The sequence below is a fragment of the Salvelinus namaycush genome, chromosome 4 (assembly GCF_016432855.1).
Source record: "Salvelinus namaycush isolate Seneca chromosome 4, SaNama_1.0, whole genome shotgun sequence".
NCBI lineage: Eukaryota > Metazoa > Chordata > Actinopteri > Salmoniformes > Salmonidae > Salvelinus > Salvelinus namaycush.
This window is the reverse complement of record NC_052310.1, coordinates 83,325,646-83,343,322: the sequence shown is the minus strand read 5'-3', so window position 1 is coordinate 83,343,322 and position 17,677 is coordinate 83,325,646. Positions and strand designations below refer to the sequence as shown.

Sequence of the window (17,677 nt, the reverse complement as noted above, 5' to 3'; positions counted from 1 at the left end):
GAGAGAGAGAGAGAGAGAGAGAGAGAGAGAGAGAGAGAGAGAGAGAGAGAGAGAGAGAGAGAGAGAGAGAGCGAAAGAGAGAGACATGCTAACATTTACATAAACAGGTGGAGTGTGCTACATACTTAAAAAGTGTGGGGATCAGTGTTTCTGTGTGTGTGTGTGTGTGTGTGCGTGCGTGCGTGCGTGCGTGCGTGCGTGCGTGTGGAGAGAGCTTCCCGGGTTATGCTTGCCTATGTAAGGAGGATCCGGGACTGTCACTTTCATAGTGATGAGTAAACACTGGTGTCCCTGTAGCTTTCACAGACACATAGAACAGACACACACACACACAACGCAGTATTGTAGATCTGCCTCTCCTCAACAACACTCACCTCCAGGCCTGCAAGTCAAGACAGACCGCAAGTCCAAAATCGACCCCAGCCCATACCCATAGGAACATGTTGTGCAGCCTATTTTGGATGCTTGTGTTTAATGTAAACAAATTCTAAAATAATGACAGTTTACTGTAGCACTGTAATGGACCACTGTCATTGGTCCCCTTATTGACGCAACGCTGTGCCCTGTAGGTCTCTCGTCAACTCCACATAGACAATAAACAAACAAGAAAGATGTACGTGCTGAATGCTACAATCAATCCATTAGCCTCCAAGCTAACAGGAGAGGAGGAGGACAACAGGCCCTGCAAGGTACAATCAATCCATTAGCCTCCAAGCTAACAGGAGAGGAGGAGGACAACAGGCCCTGCAAGGTACATTCAATCCATTAGCCTCCAAGCTAACAGGAGAGGAGGAGGACAACAGGCCCTGCAAGGTACAATCAATCCATTAGCCTCCAAGCTAACAGGAGAGGAGGAGGACAACAGGCCCTGCAAGGTACAATCAATCCATTAGCCTCCAAGCTAACAGGAGAGGAGGAGGACAACAGGCCCTGCCAACTACAATCAATCCATTAGCCTCCAAGCTAACAGGGGAGGAGGAGGACAACAGGCCCTGCAAGATACAATCAATCCATTAGCCTCCAAGCTAACAGGGGAGGAGGAGGACAACAGGCCCTGCAAGATACAATCAATCCATTAGCCTCCAAGCTAACAGGAGAGGATGAGGACAACACGCCCTGCAAGCTACAATCAACTATACTGTTATCATACTGTACTGTACTATACTGTTATCATACTGTACTATACTGTTATCATACTGTACTATACTATAATGCTATCATACTTTACTGTATTATACTGGTATCATACCGTACTATACTGTTATCATACTGTACTGTACTATACTGTTATCATACTGCACTGTGCTTTACTATAGTGTTATCATACTGCAATATACTGTTATCATACTGTACTGTACTATACTATACTGTTATCATACTGTATTGTACTGCAATATACTGTTATCATACTGTACTGTACTATACTATAATGCTATCACACTTGACTGTATTATACTGGTATCATACCGTACTATACTGTTATCATACTGTACTGTACTATACTGTTATCATACTGCACTGTGCTTTACTATAGTGTTATCATACTGTACTGTACTATACTGTTATCATACTGTACTGTACTATACTATAATGCTATCACACTTGACTGTATTATACTGGTATCATACCGTACTATACTGTTATCATACTGCACTGTGCTTTACTATAGTGTTATCATACTGTACTATACTGTTATCACAATGTACTGTACTATACTATACTGTTATCATACTGTATTGTACTGCAATATACTGTTATCATACTGTACTGTACTATACTATAATGCTATCACACTTGACTGTATTATACTGGTATCATACCGTACTATACTGTTATCATACTGTACTGTACTATACTGTTATCATACTGCACTGTGCTTTACTATAGTGTTATCATACTGCAATATACTGTTATCATACTGTACTGTACTATACTGTTATCACACTTTACTGTAGAATACTGTTATCATACTGTACCGGGGCGCTGCGTAGTGGTGCCCTGCAGTGTTTGTTCGTTTGTTCGTTAAACTAGTCCGTTTTTGTTTCTTTGTTTATAGTAGTTTAATAGTGTTGCATCGGATTACCGTAGAGTGACATGAAGTGTGTACAGTGGATTATTCTCCTACTTGGATTACTTTTGCTGGTAACCTAAAACATTGTGCGAATTTCTGAGAAAGTCGGTGCCACCACAAATCCGCTATAGCAGAGACTATCTTTTACATTGTCATAACTCACGTTTGGGAGAATGGATCAAAGGGGCTCCCGAGTGGCGCAGTGGTCTAAGGCACTGCGTCTCAGTGCTAGAGGCGTCACTACAGACCCTGGTTTGATCCCGGGCTGTATCACAACCGGCCGTGATCGGGAGTCCATAGGGCGGCGCACAATTGCGTCATCCGGGTTAGGGCAGGGTTTGGCCGGGGTAGGGTGTCATTGTAAAATAAGAATTTGTTGGTAACTAACTTGTCTAGTTAAATAAAGGTTAAATAAAGACCTGCAGAGATGGTGAGACAACACAACCCAGGTGAAGGACTACTAAGATGGAAAAGATGTGTGGCCAGAGGTTGAGGAGGAACAAAAAAAAGATCCCGCTTCCAACTATCCTGCTCTCTCATGTCCAATCGCTTAAGGGGAAAATGGACACATTGCAGACACACTCATGATATCTATATGAATACAGGGAGGCCTGTGTGATGGCCTATTCTGAAACTTGGCTGTCGGAGGCGGTCCCCGAATCTCAAGTCACCCCTGACGGATTCACTATTACTCAGATGGACAGAGACAGTGAAACTACTGGTACGGAGCACGGAGGCGAAGTCTGTGTTCTGATAAATGATAGATGGTGTAAAACTACAATTGTCAGGAAATAAATCTGCACTCCCGATACAGAGCTACTGTTAGTGTCACTGCACCCCTTCTCCCTCCCCCGGAATCCACCATGCTTTTTCTGACTGTTGTTTATATCCATTCAAGAGCAAACAGTGTCAATGCAGCTGACATCATTTTTAACCTCACTCAAGAGCTTGATGTGATTTCCCTTGATGCGCCCAAATTCATCATGGGGGATTTCAATTGCTGCACTCTCAAGCACACTGAGTACTTACACCCAGTATGTGACTTGTCTAACGAGGAAAAATAAGATAATTGACTTAGGTTACGGCTCGTTCCCCAAAGCGTATTCATCCTTGGCCAGACCTCCACTGGGTGGATCAGAACATAACACTGTATTTCTACGACCAACATAAACAGTTGCTCAAAAGGGAGAAGGTGGTGAAAAAACTAATACAGGTGTGGGACAATGACAGTATTGATTAATTGCAGGGATGCTTTGATTGTACATTTACATTTACATTTAAGTCATTTAGCAGACGCTCTTATCCAGAGCGACTTACAAATTGTACCACCTGGAGTGTATTTGAAGAATCATCAGCTGACCGGAACGAGTTGATTAACATAATATCTGGCTATATTGAATTCTGTGTTGATTTGGTGATCCCCCAAAAAACATGTAAGATATTTCTTAACAACAAACCATGGGTGACCAAATAATTGAAAGTGGTGCTTAACAAGAAGAAACAAGTATTTGCCTCCGGGAATCCACTCGAGAGAAAAGAGGTACAGAGAGAGGTGAACAAAGAGATAAAAAAGGTGAGATGCCAGTAGATAATGTCACAAGGAGACTCTGTCTGCCTGGTTGGGCATTAAGAATATGGCAAACGCCCCCTTCAAAGGGAGGCAACTTATCGATCCCTGCCTGGAGGAGAGGGTGTGCCTCTCTACAGCCAATGAACTAAACACGTTTTTCACCCGCTTTGAAACAGGGGAGGCCCCTGCTCCCCCGGCCTGTCTTAAGGAGGTGTCATGGCAACCGAGAGTGAGCTTGTCATCAATGAGGAAGTTGTATAACGAGTGTTCAAAAGCACTGGAGCACGAAAGTGCCTGGGGCCTGATAACATAAGTGATCATGTCTTGAAACACTGTTCCACTCAGCTGAGCGGTGTCTTCTGCTCTCTCTTCTAGCGGTCCCTGGATACATTGGAAATTCCATCTCTATGGAAAACATGTATTGTTTTACCTGTCCGAAAAACCTCTCATCCATCTGCATCAAATGATTACAGACCTGTCGCTCTGACCTCTCTCTTGACGAAATCTCAAGAAAAGGCATACATAATCAACACCATCAGACACCTTCCTGACCCCCACCAATTTACATACAGGTCAGAAAGAGGGACAGATGATGCCATCCTTTCGCTCTTACAACTGGTGTACATGCATTTGGACGGCAGTAAAACCCATGTAGGTATCATGTTCGCAGATATCTCCTCAGCGTTTAACACAATCGATCTGTGGTCCTCGCGGACAGGTTGAGAGGAGATTTCGGACTAGATGCTTATCACTTCCTGATAGGTCTCAGCAGGTACGAGTTGGCAACACACTTCTTCAGTTGGAACGCCACAGGGCAGTGTTCTTTCACCAGTACTATACATACTGTATACAGACAGCTACCGGAGCCGGTTCCCAGGGTGCCACCTGATCAAATATGCTGACGATACTGCTGTGTTCAGTCTTCTCGAAAGGGTTGAGACGGAGCATGGACCAGCTCTGAATGACTTTACTGTATGCTGTGAGTCATCCCATCTAAAATTGAATACACCAAAAACAAAGGACATGGTGATTAGCTTTGTAAGGAACACTACCATTCACACACCATCACTGATAAAAGGTGAGCCCATTGAAAGAGTTGAGGAGTACAAATACCTTGGGCTAGTCATTCACAACAAGCTGTCCTGGGATCAGTGTACTGGCACTTTTTTAAAGAATGGCCAACAGAGACTGTATTTCCTATAGAAACTGCACTTTTTTAAAGAATGGCCAACAGAGACTGTATTTCCTATAGAAACTGCACTTTTTTAAAGAATGGCCAACAGAGACTGTATTTCCTATAGAAACTGCACTTTTTTAAAGAATGGCCAACAGAGACTGTATTTCCTATAGAAACTGCACTTTTTTAAAGAAAGGCCAACAGAGACTGTATTTCCTATAGAAACTGCACTTTTTTAAAGAATGGCCAACAGAGACTGTATTTCCTATAGAAACTGCACTTTTTTAAAGAAAGGCCAACAGAGACTGTATTTCCTATAGACACTGCACTTTTTTAATGTTGATCTAACTATCATGGTTCTCTTTTATAAATCATTCATTGAGAGCATTCTGTCCTACTTGACCTGCTGGTTTGGGAATATCAAGGTTGCACAGAAAAATAGGTTGGGCAAGATAGTCAGGACTTGTGGAGAAATCATGGGGCAGGAAGAACTGTCATCTCTTTACCTGGGCAGAGCCCTCTAGTAGGCAAATACATTAGCGGTTGACTCTTCCCATCCACTCCACCCTGAATTCCAGCTCATTCCCTCTGCCGGAAAAAAAATTATTCAGAATGCAATTCTGAAAAACTTAACAAAATGTTGGACTAATTGCACTTAGCACTTGCACTATGAAACTGCACTTACCCTGCTTATTTGCTTGTAAATATAAATATCATTTTTTACATGATACGTTTTATGACTGCTGCAAAATGAATTGCCTCTCTGAGGAGATTAACGTTTTCTGAATCTGAATACTGTCATCATACTGTACTGTTCTATACTATACTGTTATCATACTATACTTCACTATAATGGTATCATACTATACTGTACTATACTACTGTATACTGTTATCATACTGCACTATACTATACTGTTATCGTACTATACTGTACTATACTACTGTATACTGGTATCACAATGAACTATACTATACTATAATGTTATCATACTATACTTTACTATAATGTTATCATACTGTACTGTACTATACTACTGTATACTGGTATCACAATGAACTATACTATACTATAATGTTATCATACTATACTTTACTATAATGTTATCATACTGTACTGTACTATACTACTGTAATCATACCGTACTGTAACTATACTACTGTATACTGTATCATACTGTACTGTACTATAGTGTTACCATAATGTACTGTAGTATACTATTATCATAATGATCTGTACTGTACTGTTATAATACTGTATTATACTATTATCACACTGTACTATACTGTTATAATACTGTACTATACTATATGTAACAGTGTTTCTTCAGTCCCTTTCCTCGCCCTACCTGGGCTCGAACCAGGGAGCCTCTGAACATATCAACAACTGCCTCCCACGAAGCAGCGTTACCTATCGCTCCACAAAAGCCGCAGCCCTTGCAGGACAAGGGAAACAACTACTTCAAGGTATCAGAGCGAGTGACGTCACCGATTGAAACGCTATTAGTGTGCACCCCGCTAACTAGCTAGCCATTTCACACCAGTTACATATACTATCCTGTTATCATACTTTACTGTACTATAATGTTAGTGGTTCTTCCTGTAAAAGTTGTGTCATACTGCAGCACACCTTGCGGGCTGCGACAGAATTCTATGGCACGTTATTTAAGTGTCAGCCATTGTTGCCATTAATGCTAGTTAGTGCTAGTTTGACCACCAGAGGGCATCTTTGAGAGCATTTGACTTTTTGTGATATTGGCTGTACGAGAGAAATTAAAACCTTTTTTTGAAAGAACATAGTACATGGATTTTATTTTAAGAAATGTAGCTTCATTAATTTGATTAATATTATGGTGTTTCTATTGCAAAAAAAAAGAATGGCTACTAAAAGCAAAATAATCCTAACATTTCCACACCCTAATTGTAGTCTAACCAATACCCAAACGGATATTCAGTGAAAATAAAAATCTCATTGATTCATCAAGACCAGTCCCCATGCTTGTCTCAGAGCAGCGTGAAACGGTGCTGAAATAGCTGACTACACGCGAGTAGGCTATTGTTTCAAATGCTATTGCTTCTATCTTCAATATGCTTTAAATGCCACAATGTCACAAATAATTGAACACACACAATTCTTAAAGCTCTGGGAAGGGTAATAGGAGGTGATCTACACTGCATATTAAACTGACATTCTTATTGCTATATTCCATGCATTACTGATCCTCTCTCTCTCTCTCTCTCTCTCTCTCTCTCGCACACACACACGCACACGCACTTGCTGTCTTGACCTCTGAATGCTCGGCTATGAAAAGCCAACTGTCATTTACTCCTCATGTGCTGACTGGCTGCACCCTCTATAACCACTGTTTATATTATTTGACACTGCTGGTCATCTATGAATGCTTGAATAGCTTGAAAAATGATCTAGCCTTTATGGCCGTGTACTCTATAATCTTATAACCAGTTCGGATTTAAGTGCAAATGCAATCAACATTGCTTTATTCACAGTCAGAAGACAGTTGAAGAAACTTGAGAAAAACAAGTGTTTGAAAACATGTCAGCACGGTTTTACATGTGGTCGTGGAGCTGTGGGGTAAGTGGGGGGTAAGTGCAACTAAAATGGAGCTGAGATGTACTTACAGATGTACAGTAGTTGAAATAAACATCTGCATTTTGAAAGTATTTTTTATCATTATTTTATTAACAAAAGCATAAAGATGTTGATGAATATATACTGTATAAAACTTCAGAGTACTTAAGCATCGAATACATTGCAAGTTGGGGGGATTTTCACGCCTAAAGTAGTCGGGCTATTAAACCAAATCGTTGGATAACAGATCAGCCCTCAGAACTCATTCTATCTTCTATCTTCAATATGCTTTAACTGCCACAATGTCACAAATAATTGAACACACACAACATATAAATGCCACAATGTCACAAATAATTGAACACACACAACATATAAATGCCACAATGTCACAAATAATTGAACAAACACAACATGTGCAGATTAACTTGGTCAAAACAGTCAAAACATGTATTTATTCAAGACTATCAGAAATAATGTTGGTACTTATTTATTTTGATCCAAAGCCATTAATGAGTGAATAATCCAATAATAATTTTGTCAGGCTTGCCATTCCAAATAAAATTTAATATTTTTTACTCATATAATTTAAAGAGGTCGCTAGGTGTAGGCAAAACCATAAAGGAACCATTATTTACCTAGGCAAGTCAATTAAGAACAAATTCTTAATTGGCCTACACCGGCCAAACCCGGATGACACTGGGCCAATTCTGTGCCGCCCTATGGGATTGTGCACCACCCAATCACGGCCGGTTGTGATACAGCCTGGAATTGAACCAGAGTGTCTGTAGTGACGCTTCAAGCACTGAGATGTAGTGCCTCAGAGCACTGCGTAATTTGCTATGGGCTCGCGCTAGTGTTCCCGTTTAGCCAACGTTCTTAAACCGCTTTTCAGCCTTGGGTGAATTTACGAAAGTATCCGAGTGTCCATTGAGAAAGCACAACGACTATACCATTTAGCTAAGCTAAGAATGACACGGATAATCAAGTCAATAAACGTTGGGTAGTTAGCCTATAGTTAATATACTGGCAAGTTTGGTGTATAACTACTAACGTTAGATAGCTAGCTAACATACCGGTACACACTGCTGTAATGATATGCTATGTGGTTCGTAAGGACAGCGTAGCTAACAAATTGTCAGCCAACATAACGTGTAAGGTAACTTATTTGAAAAGTCATTTCTTTATTACATTGAGTAGTGTTAGGATTTATGTTTATGCACTATAGCCTGCTAGCATATTGTTTGAAGATGACTATTGTTTTGTTACACACACACACACAAACAATACAGATGTAGGTGTGTAATGACTGACCAACACAGGCCATAAAAGCTGTGGTCAATCTGGAGAGGGTAGGGGTGCATCTCTCTAGGCCAACCAGGGAGGGTAGATTACTGGACAATACCATATTAGGAACTGTTTCAGTGTAGAATCGACAGACACAAGACGGATCTAATCTACCCAGCAACCAGATGTGGACAAAGGAAAGCACTAAGGGACTTGGACAAGTCCGAGGGCCAGCAAAGGCGGGGCAAAGTCTAAACCGCGCCCAGCCTCTACTGTGATAGGCCAACAGACGCGGTGGAGCTACGTCATCACGGTATAAGAACAGCTGTTTACGTACTTCCTGCCAGTTCCCTGCTTTACCCTGCGTGGTGATACAGTGAACCCGTATATACGAAAATTGCATTTGCCATTCATTGTTTGCGGTAATTAAACATAATTAAAGAAAGTTAGCAGACCTTGCTTTTTATTTATCCTGATACCGGATGTGTTACACACAGCGTTCACAGTAGCAAGCTACCCCTTGGTCGTTAGGACAAATCTGGTCTGTGATAGGAGTTTTTTTTCTTCACACCTAGCTCGGCTATTAGACTATTCTTTAGTAAAGGTTGAATAGTCTATTGTTCAACTTTTAGCCCTCCTCCCCAACTTGCAACAAATTGCTGTCCCATCTTATTCCTTTCCCTCTTCCACACGTCATCATTCTGCTCCTGAGTGGCTCGCTTGTGGGCGTGATGGCAGGATAAGGCAGCAACTTCCGTTGTGCGTCAAGAATTCTGCATACAGTAGCACGTTTGTATGAAGGTGTGGTCATTCACAGCCAAATTGTTATATGCTATGGAGGTACATGTGTGTCTTTTTGTCGAGAGCAAAATATATTTTATTTTCAATCAAAGAAAATAGTTCTAAAAGCAACTTTTTCCGAAACAAAGGAAGTCAAAGCGGACACCTACGAAGATGGCATTTCAGGTAAGCAGCACTGGGCTGTATTGACGTATTCTAAAAATGACATCTGCTGCTTTAGACTGAACAGTCATATCTCAGTTATTGTTTTCATATCAATAAAAAACAAGCTATTTTCTGTAGATATTGCCAGATGTTCAGTCTGAGGAACAGGCCGTGGAAGCTTTATTGCTGGCAAAAGTGTCCATAAACAGAGGTAATTAAACTGTTCTGTGTTATTTTTCTCCATCTCTGCCTGTCTTGTTGTACATGTAACCTGTCTCACATGCATTAATTAAAAAACCTTAAAATGTCAGCTGCTAATTTTCAGATTTACACCACATAAACACAGCCATTTTCACTGGACTATCTGTTGCTGCCAAGTCATGATTTCCCTGGGGGTTAGCCTTGCAATAACCATGTGGTGAGACACATAGCCCTCTATATTTAAATGTTTCAGGTACACTCCGATAGGTGTCTGCGTCACATACAGTATCTTCTATTGACATTATCTTCTATTGTTTGTCTTCATGTGTCTGTTTTTCAGCGTAAAGTACTCTGTAGCCACTTAGTGTTGACACCAGGTGAAACCACACACAGACAATAACAGTCTCTCTTCTTCACTTCATCCCTCTCCCCCTTCTCCCTAAATCCTCTAGGTTATATCAGCTGTTTTGGTGAACCCCTCCCACATCTGAACTGGCTGACAGAGGGCACAGCATGATCATAGGTGAGATGTTACTTGGTCGGGTTAACAGGATGTATTATTAAAGAGATGCTTTACATTGAAATACAGACAGAGATGTAGTAGTCCCAGAGTTAATGATCCAAGGTCAGTTTTACATTTTACCTCCTGATTTAAGATGACTGACTGTGTTAGAATGAAAAAAAACAAGGCTTAATTATGCTCTCTCTCTATCCATCCGTCTCTCATCTGCAGGTATGTTTTGATGTGAGAGAGGAAGCCAGTCCCGTCATCGCCACGTCACCCACGCTTAAAGATAACCTTCGGGCCAACTGGGGGCCCAAGGCTGGTTAGGAGACACCGCAATTGTGATGAACTGAGAGAATATTAGGGTAGCACTGTAATTCATGAATCATATGCTGTCTGCCGCTGTTCTTACCTCTTTCCCTTTCTGTCTTCTACACCTCTCTCCCCACCTCTTCTTTCTTCCTCATTTTATAATGCACACCATATGTGGATTGAAGTACAGATTGAACTTGTATTTATAATATTACAATTATTATAATTATAATGCATTTATGTATTTATAACACCTTGATAATTAACTTCTTTCAATAAAGCGTTTCACATTCTCCACTGGTTGAATTTGTCTCTCATTGAAATACTATCCTGTGTCCTCAGATTCATGCAGATGAAGGGAGTTTCTATTTGAATCAGTTGTATTTCAATTTAGTTTTTTTTTAGTATATATGACTTATTAATCAATCATGTTTCTAGTCTATTGCATAGTTATAATGTGTAATCATTGATGTCCCAGGAGCAGGAGTGGTAAACACTGTTGAAGTGTAAAATTGTAATACATACATGCAGACAGCAACATTCAAATAATCAAGTTTGATATGACTGAAAAAGAATGTCTCAGAGATTCATACCTGAACCACACCTTTATTTGCCAAGGAAGAATAGATGATCAGTAAATATATTCAATGTACAGGCTACAATGTAGGAATCTCATGCATGGTAATAACTACAGTACATGTGTATATAGGACTTGCATCCTTGGCACAATAAAGTTATTATATTCTACTCTATCCATAGTCTTCATTAATGCCATTCAGACTTGAAGTTGATGCAACAACTGATAGCTGAGGTTCATAGATTGGTGTGAGTATTAGTTCAGTTTTAGGGTCCTTACACAGATCGGCTACATACTGTAGCTAGCTACACATCCATAGACATACAGTTATTTTTATCCTCCACTACACAATAAGCAAGTAAATAGTTAGCTAGCTATGTTACTTCAGCTGCATTGCAAGGCAAGCTTACACACTTGTACATTCAATTTGCAGTAAATGCTTTAGCTTGCTAGATTCTTTACATCCACTGTTTCACAAGACGACAGCCTGGTTTGCTGGTTTTCTCAGGAGTCCCTAAAACATTAAACAACACAAATTACAAATTAATTATCCTAACACTGTTAGCTAGTCAGATAACTTGCTAAATAGCGATTTTCGTAAATTAACTTTATGACAAAAAGATATGCACAGATGTTTGTCTCTACATGGACTAACATATTCCTCTCAATTGTACATTAATTGCTTGACTAGTTATGACGTTATAACAACTTACATCTGATGAAGGAATGTACATTTTTATGGAATGGTCTGCCTACCCATGTGAGAGACGCAGACTCGGTCTCAACCTTTAAGTCTTTACTGAAGACTCATCTCTTCAGTAGGTCCTATGATTGAGTGTAGTCTGGCCCAGGAGTGTGAAGGTGAACGGAAAGGCTCTGGAGCAACGAACCGCTCTTGCTGTCTCTGCCTGGCCTGTTCCCCTCTCTCCACTGGGATTCTCTGCCTCTAACCCTATTACAGGGGCTGAGTCACTGGCTTACTGGTGCTCTTTCATGCCGTCCCTAGGAGGGGTGCGTCACTTGAGTGGGTTGAGTCACTGACGTGATCTTCCTGTCTGGGTTGACGCCCCCCCTTGGGTTGTGCCGTGGCGGAGATCTTTGTGGGCTATACTCGGCCTTGTCTCAGGATGGTAAGTTGGTGGTTGGAGATATCCCTCTAGTGGTGTGGGGGCTGTGCTTTGGCAAAGTGGGTGGGGTTATATCCTGCCTGTTTGGCACTGTCCGGGGGTATCATCGGATGGGGCCACAGTGTCTCCTGACCCCTCCTGTCTCAGCCTCCAGTATTTATGCTGCAGTAGTTTATATGTCGGGGGGCTAGGGTCAGTTTGTTATATCTGGAGTACTTCTCCTGTCTTATCCGGTGTCCTGTATGAATTTAAGTATGCTCTCTCTAATTCTCTCTTTCTCTCTTTCTTTCTCTCTCTCGGAGGACCTGAGCCCTAGGACCATGCCTCAGGACTACCTGGCATGATGACTCCTTGCTGTCCCCAGTCCACCTGGCTGTGCTGCTGCTCCAGTTTCAACTGTTCTGCCTGCGGCTATGGAACCCTGACCTGTTTACCGGAAGTGCTACCTGTCCCAGACCTGCTGTTTTCAACTCTAGAGACAGCAGGAGCGGTATAGATACTCTTAATGATCGGCTATGAAAAGCCAACTGACATTTACTCCTGAGGTGCTGACTTGTTGCACCCTCGACAACTACTATGATTATAATTATTTGACCCTGCTGGTCATTTATGAACATTTGAACATATTGGCCATGTTCTGTTATAATCTCCACCCGGCACAGCCAGAAGAGGACCGGCCACCCCTCATAGCCTGGTTCCTCTCTAAATTTCTTCCTAGGTTTTGGCCTTTCTAGGGAGTTTTTCCTAGCCACCGTGCTTCTACACCTGCATTACTTGATGTTTGGGGTTTTAGGCTGGGTTTCTGTACAGCACTTTGAGATATCAGCTGATGTAAGAAGGGCTATATAAATACATTTGATTTGATTTGACATCTGGATCCACCATAATGTTTTGTCAGCCATCTTTGTTGAAGAATGCCACAAGGCAATGGTGGCTCGTGTCAAAATTCGTCATTGGAACCATTCGATATGATTGGTTATATGGGACCTAAATGCATAATGAGTGCTCTAACTCACCCTTGTGGTGGTCTGGAGCAATGAAGCCGTGACGCTGGGTACCTCTAAGTCCCCCTTGTGGTGGTCTGGAGTAATGAAGCCGTGACGCTGGGTACCTCTAAGTCCCCCTTGTGGTGGTCTGGAGCAATGAAGCCGTGATGCTGGGTACCTCTAACTTCCCCTTGTGTTGGTCTGGAGTAATGAAGCCGTGACGCTGGGTACCTCTAAGTCCCGCGGTGCAAGCTCACAACTTTTAAAGGAGGAACCACTGCACGTTTGTTTAGGTGAAACTGTTGTTGTTTTTGTCACACTGCTTTGCTTTATCTTGGCCAGGTCACAGTTGTAAATGAGAACTTGTTCTCAACTGGCCTACCTGGTTAAATAAAGGTTAAAATAAATTTAAAAAAAATACAGTACATAGTACACATGGTAAAGTGCCTAATTGCTTACATAAGGGAGAGCAGACCATGTCTGGACTTCTCGGTGACCTCAAGTAATCATTAACTGTCTTTAATTATTTTTCGGGCTGCATCAGTCATGGACAGAAACTTCTGAGACACAGTATTAATGATGAAAACCCCGAGGTTCACTGGTAAGCCACATTTGCCTCGGGATCCATCCCTGTTGGTATTCTGTGTCCACTCGTGGTATCTCTCTTCGGTTACACATCCTTGGAATAGCAGAACAACAAAACGGTCCGGACGGCCCTTGCTGTGCCTGGTGAGCAGTTCATCAAGTTATGTTGTCAGAAGAGGAATGGAGATGTCAGGGTGAACCAACAACCTGCCTGTCGGAGACAAACCTGCCTGTCGGAGGTGGAGTTCCAGAGCTCTAAGGTGTGCCTGACTCTCCGCCAATACCACCTGGCTCTGGACCAATGCATCAGCTGTCGCCCGTATCTCTGCCCTCAGAGAATGCTTCTCTTTCTGCTGGTCTGCCTTCAATGACTCGATCTCGGTCTTCAAAGTTTGAATCTGATCCATGTGCACCTTCATCAGATGGGCAGAATGGTACCACCCTGAGCCCCCATCGATTACAGTGGCCTATGACAGAAACGGTAGATCAATTAAGAATTAAAAGTGACTCCAACACACAAATTCTGCGTACAGAAACACATTTTAAGAATCTAGCAAAACTAACCGTTTTCTTAGGAACCATGCATTTTTTCGGTGCGGGCCATTGTCCAGCCCTTTGTCCACTGATCGCCACGGATGGTTGTCGGCATGGTTGTATGTTCTGCAAAAACACATTCACGTTTTTAGTATACAATTATTGATTTTATTACACAGTATGCCTACACATTGAAAGGCTGTATAATAAAAAATATAGAAAATGCACTGAAACCAAATGACCTTTAGTTTTGGTGATCCTCTCAGCTCCGGCTCATTTTCAAGTCCTCTGGTGGTTACAGTCCTAACCCTGGAACAAGTAGTCGCCCTGATGCCCGGGTTTGCATTGCAAATGAGGGCATTAACTGGGTCAAGACGCCAGCAGAGTAAGTAGACCTTTATGTAGTAAAATAAAGGTTAAATAAAAACAAATAAATAAAATACCTACAACAGCTACGGTAGGCCTAATGGAGGTCTACTGATTTAACCTCTCTAGGATAGGTGGAACGGTAGGCCTAATGGAGGTCTACTGATTTAACCTCTCTAGGATAGGTGGAACGGTAGGCCTAATGGAGGTCTACTGATTTAACCTCTCTAGGATAGGTGGAACGGTAGGCCTAATGGAGGTCTACTGATTTAACCTCTCTAGGATAGGTGGAACGGTAGGCCTAATGGAGGTCTACTGATTTAACCTCTCTAGGATAGGTGGAACGGTAGGCCTAATGGAGGTCTACTGATTTAACCTCTCTAGGATAGGTGGAACGGTAGGCCTAATGGAGGTCTACTGATTTAAACCTCTCTAGGATAGGTGGGACGGTAGGCCTAATGGAGGTCTACTGATTTAACCTCTCTAGGATAGGTGGAACGGTAGGCCTAATGGAGGTCTACTGATTTAAACCTCTCTAGGATAGGTGGAACGGTAGGCCTAATGGAGGTCTACTGATTTAAACCTGATCCAACTTGATCAAACTTGTTTGGCATTAACTGAAAACATTCATCCGTAACGATACAATTCTCCCCCTACCCTCCTTCTTGGCAAGAGTCTATTGTCCTGCTAATAGCCAATAATGGGTTGCTGGGTGGCTTATTTTGTATTCCAATGTATTGAATAAATGTATTAATTACAGTCATTTACCATTCTCATTCTGCAACTGGAAACGTTGTTTGCAGAGTCTTGTTTAGAAAAATAACGATATTTTGTAGATTATTTTGTTTTCAAATAACCGAAAGTGAGCGGTTGTAATCGTTAATATTTCATTTCTGCCCTCCATATTCATATTCATTATATAAATAGGCCCATGCGCACCTTCATCAGATGAACCGCAACATGTCAGCTAAAGCGATTTAGTTAATTAATGCATAAAATCTACCAACGTCAGCCTTTAAATGCTTTATTAACCAAATGTTTAAAGTGCCTGTGGGCGACGGAGAGAATGCATTTGACTGATAGCGCTTTCAGGAGGAACGGAAAATTGCGTGTCAATTCATAAACCATGTGCCATCGAAAATCTCTTCCCAACTATTTTGCAATCTATATGCTTCTCTGCCAATAATTACATTTAGAGGATTGGAGGATTCTAAATTAATATCTAAGGGGCATTTTTCGTTAGGGCAAATCTGGAAAATGACATGCACAAGAGACGTGTTCATATTTTTCCTTTTAGAGACTATAATACATGGCATCTAGGACAGGATAACCAAAACATTTCTTTATTACAGACTATCAGAAAGAATGTTGCTACTTATTTATTTTGATCCAAAGCCATGAATAAGTGAGTCACTTAGATTTATGTAGGTGCCGACTCTATACGACTGCACCATCAATTTGATTATTAAGCAGACATCACTTGCTTACATTCAGTCAACACATATATCTTAAGAATATCATGGAATATAATTGAATAACCTTATTCATCCTCATCATTCAGTTAATTGAAATTCAATTTTGAAGTTGTGCACAATTATCAGTTTCTATTTGGCCATTTCATTGTCAGGTAGAGACACATTAGGCCTTGGGACCCAAAAGCATAATCAGTGCTTTAACTCCCCCTTGTGGTGGTCTGGAGCAATGAATTAGTGACGCAGGGTAACGTAATAAACCACAAATTACCTCTAAGTCCCGCGGCATAACCTCAAAACTTTTAATTGAGGAACCACTGTACTGTAATGTACTGTAATATAATGTTATCATACTGTACTGTACTGGTACCATACTGTACTGTAATATACTATACTATACTGTTGTCATACTGTACTATTATATACTGTTATAATACTGTACTGTACTGTTATCATACTATACTACACTGTTATAATACTGTCGAATACTATAAAGGTATCATACTATACTGTACTGTACCATACTGTTATCATACTGTACTGTACTCTACTGTTATCATAATTTAATGTACTATACTGTTATCATACTGTACTGTAATCATAATGTAATGTACTATACTGTTATCATACTGTACTGTACTATACTGTTATCATACTGTACTGTACCATACTGTTATTATACTGTACTGTACTTTACTATGCTGTTATCATACTGTACTGTATTGTACTGTTATCATAAGTTAATGTACTATACTGGTATCATACTGTACTGTACTGTTATCATACTGTACTGTAATATACTGTTAGCATACTGTACTATACTGTTATCATACTGTACTGTAATATACTGTTATCATACTGTACTATAATGTTATCATACTGTACTATACTGTTATCATACTGTACTGTAATATACTGTTAGCATACTGTACTATACTGTTATCATACTGTACTATAATGTTATCATACTGTACTATACTGTTATCATACTGTACTGTAATATACTGTTATCATACTGTACTATAATGTTATCATACTGTACTATACTGTTATCATACTGTACTGTACTGTTATCATACTGTACTGTAATATACTGTTATCATACTGTACTATACTGTTATCATACTGTACTATACTGTTATCATACTGTACTATACTGTTATCAGACTGTACTATACTGTTATCAGACTGTACTGTACTGCCCATGGTATGTCAAATGGAATAGGCCTACTCAGAATGTCACTGAGTCAAACGAACATAATCCACTATAGTCTACACACCCTTAGCTATGAGCTGTCAACATAACCCTGGCCTGTACACAACTCAATAAAGATGCTTAGGTCTTCTGAGCTTTGTCCTGACCGTCATAGTGT

General features: G+C 40.8%; 1 long non-coding RNA gene across 1 annotated transcript; it reads right to left on the bottom strand.

Annotated features, from left to right (window-relative positions):
- Positions 1–13,723: 13,723 nt before the first annotated feature.
- On the bottom strand, positions 13,724–15,585 carry LOC120046872. Its single transcript, XR_005476862.1, has 3 exons — positions 14,709–15,585; positions 14,497–14,592; positions 13,724–14,399 (listed from the first exon to the last, which is right to left on the bottom strand). It is a non-coding gene; the product is annotated as an uncharacterized LOC120046872 (long non-coding RNA).
- Positions 15,586–17,677: the final 2,092 nt, after the last annotated feature.